This window comes from Arachis stenosperma, chromosome 9, assembly GCF_014773155.1.
Source record: "Arachis stenosperma cultivar V10309 chromosome 9, arast.V10309.gnm1.PFL2, whole genome shotgun sequence".
NCBI lineage: Eukaryota > Viridiplantae > Streptophyta > Magnoliopsida > Fabales > Fabaceae > Arachis > Arachis stenosperma.
In genome coordinates this window covers 52,332,183-52,337,201 of record NC_080385.1, presented here as the reverse complement: position 1 = coordinate 52,337,201, position 5,019 = coordinate 52,332,183, and the positions used below count along the sequence as shown (strand labels likewise).

The 5,019-nt window shown below is 35.7% G+C and overlaps 1 non-coding gene across 1 annotated transcript; it reads right to left on the bottom strand.

Annotated features, from left to right (window-relative positions):
- Positions 1-2,862: 2,862 nt before the first annotated feature.
- On the bottom strand, positions 2,863-2,970 carry LOC130953917 (small nucleolar RNA R71). Its single transcript, XR_009076077.1, has one exon. It is a non-coding gene; the product is annotated as a small nucleolar RNA R71 (small nucleolar RNA).
- Positions 2,971-5,019: the final 2,049 nt, after the last annotated feature.

Here is a 5,019-nt window from a genome sequence, read left to right as displayed (position 1 = left end):
CTGTCCTTATGAACGTGTGCCTGACAACCACCTCTGTTCTACTTAAGATTGAATGAATATCTCTTGGATTCCTTAATCAGAATCTTCATGGTATAAGCTAGAACCCATTGGCGGCCATTCTTGAGAATCCGGAAAGTCTAAACCTTGTCTGTGGTATTCCGAGTAGGATTCAAGGATTGAATGACTGTGACGAGCTTCAAACTCGCGATTGTTGGGTGTTGTGACAGACGCAAAAAAATCAATGGATTCTATTACGACATGATCGAGAACCGACAGATGATTAGTCGTGCTATGACAAGAGCATTTGGACCATTTTCACTGAGAGGATGGGAAGTAGCCATTGACAACGGTGATGCCCTACATACAGCTTGCCATGGAAAGGAGTAAGAAGGATTGGATGAAAGCAGTAGGAAAGCAGAGATTCAGAAGGGACAGAGCATCTCCATACAATTTTCTGAAATTCCTACCAATGAATTACATAAGTATCTCTTTCATCTATTTTATGCTTTATTTATTATTATTTTTGAAAACTCCATAACCATTTATTATCCGCCTAACTGAGATTTATAAGATGACCATAGCTTGCTTCATACCAACAATCTCCGTGGGATCGACCCTTACTCACGTAAGGTTTATTACTTGGACGACCCAATGCACTTGCTGGTTAGTTGTGCGAAGTTGTGAGGAATGTGAGTGAACCATAGTAGTGTGCACCAAGTTTTTGGAGCCATTACTAAAAATTGTTCGAGTTATGAAAAGAGTAAATCACAATTTTGCCTATCAAGTTTTTGGTGCCGTTGGCGGGGATTGTTCGAGTTTGGACAACTAACGATTCATCTTGTTGCTCAGATTTGGTAATTTTCTTTTCAAAAAGTTTTCAAAAATCTTTCAAAATTTTTTCTTTGTTTTCGTTTTTCCAAAAATTAATTTTCGAAAAAAAAATTTACAAAAAAATTAATAAAATCATAAAAATCAAAAATATTTTGTGTTTCTTGTTTGAGTCTAGTGTCAATTTTTAAGTTTGGTGTCAATTGCATGTTTTTAAAACTTTTGCATGTTTCAAAAATTCATGCATGTGTTCTTCATGATCTTCAAGTTGTTCTTGATAAGTCTTCTTATTTGATCTTCATATTTTCTTATTTTGTGTCTTTTCTTGTTTTTCATGTGCATTTTTGCATTCATAGTGTCTAAGCATTGAAAATTTCTAAGTTTGGTGTCTTGCAAGTTTTTCTTTTCTTGAAAATTTTTCAAAAATAAATCTTGATGTTCATCTTGACATTCAAAGTGTTCTTGGTGTTTATCTTGACATTCATAGTGTTCTTGCATGCATCATGTGTTTTGATTCATAATTTTCATGTTGTGAGTCATTTTTGTGTTTTTCTCTCTCCTCATTAAAAATTTAAAAATAAAAAAATATCTTTCCCTTATTTCTCTCATAAAATTCGAAATTTTGGGTTGACTTAGTCAAAAATTTTAAAATAAGTTGTTTCTTGTTAGTCATGTCAAGATTTCAATTTAAAAAAATCCTATATTTTCAAAACTTTTTCAAAAATCAAATCTTTTTCATTTTTTTATGATTTTCGAAAATTTGAAAATATTTTTTAAATCTTTTTCTTTATTTCATTTCGAATTTTCGAAAACTTTGCTAACAATTAATGTGATCGATTCAAAATTTTGAAGTTTGTTACTTTCTTGTTAAGAAAGGTTCAATCTTTAAATTCTAGAATCATATCTTTTAGTTTCTTGTTAGTCAAGTAATCAATTTTAATTTTAAAAATCAAATCTTTTTTAAAATATATTTTCAATCATATCTTTTCAATCATATCTTTTTCAAAATCAATTTCAAAAATCTTTTCTAACTTCTTATCTTTTCAAAATTGATTTTCAAATATTTTTCAACTAACTAATTGACTTTTTGTTTGTTTCTTATCTTTTTCAAAACCACCTAACTACTTTTCTCTCTCTAATTTTTGAAAATAACCTCCCTCTTTTTCAAAATACTTTTTTAATTAACTAATTGTTTTAAATTTTAATTTTATCTTACCTCTTCTCTTAATTTTCGAATTTTAACTAATAATTAAAATAAAAACAAAAATATTTTTTTCTCTTTTAGTTAATAATCAAATTCTCTCCTCTCTCTCATCTCTTTTCTATTTATTCATTTACTAACACTTCTCTTCATCTAAAAAAATTCGAACCCTCTCCTCTATCTGTGTTCGAATTTTTCTCATCCTTCTTCTATTCTTTTATTCTTCTACTCACATAAAAGAATCTCTATACTGTGACATAGAGGATTCCAGATTTTCTTTGTTTTTTCTCTTTCATATGAGCAGGAACAAGGAAAAAGGCATTCTTGTTGAAGCTGATCCTGAACCTGAAAGGACTCTGAAGAGGAAATTAAGAGAAGCTAAAATACAACAATCCAGAGACAACCTTACTGAAATTTTCGAACAAGAAAAGGATATGGCAGCCGAACCCAACAACAATAATGCAAGGAGGATGCTTGGTGATTATACTACACCTACTTCTAAATTTGATGGAAGAAGCATCTCAATCCATTCTATTAGAGCAAACAATTTTGAGCTGAAGCCTCAACTAGTTGCTCTAATGCAACAGAACTGCAAGTTTCATGGACTTTCATCAGAAGTTCCCTACCAGTTTTTAACTGAGTTCTTGCAGATCTGTGAGACTGTTAAGACTAATAGAGTTGATCCTGAAGTCTACAGGCTCATGCTTTTCCCTTTTGCTATAAGAGATAGAGCTAGAACATAGTTGGACTCACAACCTAAGGATAGCCTGGACTCTTGGGATAAGCTGGTCACGGCCTTCTTGGCTAAGTTCTTTCCTCCTCAAAAGCTGAGCAAGCTTAGAGTGGATGTTCAGACCTTCAAACAAAAAGATGGTGAATCCCTTTATGAAGCTTGGGAAAGATACAAGTAGATGACCAAAAAGTGTCCTTCTGACATGCTTTCAGAGTGGACCATTTTGGATATATTCTATTATGGTCTATCTGAGTTCTCTAAGATGTCACTGGACCATTCTGCAGGTGGATCTATTCACCTAAAGAAAATGCCTACAGAAGCTCAAGAACTCATTGACATGGTTGCAAATAACCAATTCATGTACACTTCTGAGAGGAATTCTGTGAGTAATGAGACGCCTCAGAGGAAGGGAGTTCTTGAAATTGATGCTCTGAATGCCATATTGGCTCAGAACAAAATGTTGACTCAGCAAGTCAACATGATTTCTCAAAATCTGAATAGATGGCAAAATGCATCCAACAGTACTAAAGAGGCATCTTCTAAAGAAGAAGCTTATGATCCTGAGAACCCTGCAATGGCAGAGGTGAATTACATGGGTGAACCCTATGGGAACATCTACAATTCTTCATAGAGAAATCATCCAAACTTCTCATGGAAGGATCAACAAAAGCCTCAACAAGGCTTTAATAATGGTGGAAGAAACAGGCTTAGCAATAGCAAGCCTTTTCCATCATCTTCTCAGCAACAGACAGAGAATTCTGAGCAGAGCCCCTCTAGCTTAGCAAACATAGTCTCTGATCTGTCTAAGGCCACTTTAAGTTTCATGAGTGAAACAAGGTCCTCCATTAGAAATTTGGAGGCACAAGTGGGCCAGCTAAGTAAGAAAATCACTGAAACTCCTCCTAGTACTCTCCCAAGCAATACAGAAGAAAATCCAAAAAGAGAGTGCAAGGCCATTGATATAATCAACATGGCCGAACCTAGAGAGGAAGGGGAGGACGTGAATCCCAATGAGGAAGACCTCATGGGACGTCTCCCAGACAAAAAGGAGTTCCCTATTGAGGACCTAAAGGAATCTGAGGCTCATATAGAGACCATAGAGATTCCATTAAACCTCTTTCTGCCATTCATGAGCTCTGAAAACTATTCTTCCTCTGAAGAGGATGAAGATGTAACTAGAGAGCAAGTTGCTCAATATCTGAGAGCTATCATGAAGCTGAATGTCAAGTTGTTTGGTAATGAGACTTAGAAAGGTGAACCTCCCTTGCTCATTAGTGAACTAGATACACGGGTTCAGCAAACTCTACCTCAAAACAAACAAGATCCTGGTAAATTCTTAATACCTTGTACCACAGACACCATGTCCTTTGAGAAGGCTCTGTGTGACCTGGGGTCAAGTATAAATCTTATGCCACTCTCTGTAATGGAGAAGCTAGAGATCATTGAGGTACAAGCTGCAAGAATCTCATTAGAGATGGCAGACAAGTTAATAAAACAAGCTTATGGATTGGTAGAGGACGTGTTAGTGAAGGTTAAAAGCCTTTACATCCCTACTGATTTCATAATCCTAGACACTGGAAAGGAGGAGGATGAATTCATTATCCTTGGAAGACCCTTCCTAGCCACAGCAGGAGCTGTGATTGATGTTGACAGAGGTGAACTAGTCCTTCAATTGAATGGGGATTACCTTGTGTTTAAAGCTCAAGGTTATCCTTCTGTAAACACGGAGAGGAAGCACGATAAGCTTTCCTCAATACAGAGTCAAACAAAGCCCCCACAATCAAACTCTAAGTTTGGTGTTGAGAAACCCCCACATTCAAACTCTAAGTTTGGTGTTGGAAGGCCACAACCAAACTCTAAGTTTGGTGTTGAAAATCCCCCACATTCAAACTCTAAGTTTGGTGTTGGGAGGCCCTCATCATGCTCTGAACATCTGTGAGGCTCCATGAGAGCTCACTGTCAAGCTATTGACATTAAAGAAGTGCTTATTGGGAGGCAACCCAATTTTTATTTATCTATAATTTTATTGTTCTTTTATGTTTTATTAGGTTCATGATCTTGTGGAGTCACAAAACAAATACTAAAATTAAAAACAGAATCAAAAACAGCAGTGGAAACAGCACACCGTGGAGGAAGAGCTTACCGGCGTTTAAACGCCAATAAGGAGCATTTGGCTGGTGTTCAATGCCAAAACAGAGCATGAATCTGGCGTTGAACGCCAAAAACAAGCAGCAGTCTAGCGTTCAAATGCCAGGAT